General features: G+C 42.5%; 1 non-coding gene across 1 annotated transcript; it reads right to left on the bottom strand.

Moving 5' to 3' along the window:
- Positions 1-812: 812 nt before the first annotated feature.
- On the bottom strand, positions 813-915 carry LOC122812541. The gene has a single exon (XR_006366515.1). It is a non-coding gene; the product is annotated as a U6 spliceosomal RNA (small nuclear RNA).
- Between the last annotated feature and the right edge of the window lie 1103 nt (positions 916-2018).

Below are 2018 nucleotides of genomic sequence, written 5' to 3'. Positions count from 1 at the left end.
GCCATCTCCTCACTGGACTGTGACTGACACATTCATTTACCCATGGTTGCCTGTTTTCCTCTCATTGGTTTTCTTTTTTTATGATTGGCTTGGCCCTGCGTCATGGCTGCCATAGTCTCACTGCTTGGCATCTCTCAAAAAAGGCCCTCTGTCTGAACCACAAGGTACACCCACCTCTGCCGCAAAGCCTGGACATCTGCCATATCAACTACTGACACCTGGAATGAGATAGGAACACTGTAAGTGACATATAACATAAAAAATATATATAATATTGCTTATTCCAACTTAAAATGCAGGTAATGCTCAGCAATAGGCACAATAGCAAAGACTTGCAATTAATAAATCCCAGTCCCAATATGCCCACACAATGAAAGTCAGAAGGCTGCAATGGCCATACCCCATGGAGTTACTGACTTCCTGACTCCATCCAGGAAAAGGAGGTCCAGTTATCAGGCAGTCCCTCAGCTAGCTTTAATAATGACAGTCTGGTCAGTGAAAACAGCAATGTGCCTACAATGTCTAATGATTGTGGAAATGGAACCTGTACTAAACACTCAGCACTAGTCTATTTTATCAGACAGCCAATATAAGATGAAATAAGTCTTTCAACAATTTTTTCATACATCTCAAGATGCCTCAATGTTCAGGTATAAAGAGCATTACTTTTCCAATGCCAGAAAAAAAAAGTTTACAATGTAACCTGTTAATAATTAGCCATTGTATTTACTACTGTAAGATGTTCTGTAGCAGGACAGAGCCCTTTTAAGATCTACCACCTCCCTATCGAAAGGTTGAGCAGCCAAAAGGGGGGGGACATTGAGTGCTTTATGAATTTGCCTGTACTCCCTAGGCAGGGGCCGTGCTAATATTCTCTATTTCATTCCAATTTCAGTACATACATTGCTACAACAAGCACACAACGCCTAATGGGCATGTGTGGGCACCTTGGGAGATGTGTTTGAAAGGCACACAGCTTTCCATAAGGCATGGATCCTTTCAAACAGCCACCATGCATGCAAGGAAGCAGGTGTTACACATGGGTGCCTCATTGCCCGCGAAATCACCACCACCGAGCTGCAAACCAACACTGCAGGGAACAGGCCACTACACCACCACAACCACAAGCCTCACCATCACAACAGCAATACGACTACAACTTAAAACCCTCATTCATGCTCCAGAGAAATATGCTGTCGCCAGAAGCAAGTGAAACTCCATTGGATTACAGCAGTGCGTGATAATCCACTGGCCCATCAACTGTTTCCTTAACCAAATGCTCTAAGGATGTTGGACTGGGACTCCAGGTATTAAACATATCATAATTAAAAGTCTATGTCAGCCATCAAACCAGTACATTTCAACAGATGCTAAAACATAAAAACCTCAAGAAGCAGACAGCTGACCACACCACCCTAGCCCCCCCAAAAAATAGGGACAATTATAAAATACTGCTATTAAAACTTCGCACCACCCTACCCATGACAAAATTAGGGTCCCGATCCCTGTGCCTACAATCTGGGCCTCCAGGAACCCCAAAACCTTATCACCTGCCCCCAGAATCCCCAGCCAGCCGAGAGCTGAGAGGCTGAGAGAAAAAAAAAAAAAAAAAATATATATATATATATATATATATATATATATATATATATATATATATATATATATATATATATATATATATATATATATATATATAGGAAACCTTTAATCACCCAAGGCCTACCTTATCACCAGCCAACCTCAGGTCGTCTCAGATGTCATCCTGCACTCAACAAAATCATGTCAAAATGTGCTCCCAAACCAGTTACCAATACTCAAAAATGCACTATAAGCCCCTCCACATCCCTACCTCACTCCCTCCCTCCATCCTTCCAGACATTAACCCTTCCTTGCCCTACATACAACTATACAACTACTGCCTAACCTTCCCAACCCCAGCCTTCCCGTACCTACTCATCTACCCCCCCCCCCCCAACTAAAGATGTTCCATGACAAATTTGTCTGTTCCAAACACC

The sequence above is a fragment of the Protopterus annectens genome, chromosome 9.part0, assembly GCF_019279795.1.
Source record: "Protopterus annectens isolate FY-2018-M chromosome 9.part0, PAN1.0, whole genome shotgun sequence".
In the NCBI taxonomy this organism is placed as follows: domain Eukaryota; kingdom Metazoa; phylum Chordata; order Ceratodontiformes; family Protopteridae; genus Protopterus; species Protopterus annectens.
The sequence above is the reverse complement of the archived record's forward strand: the minus strand, read 5'-3'. Positions and strand labels throughout refer to the sequence as shown.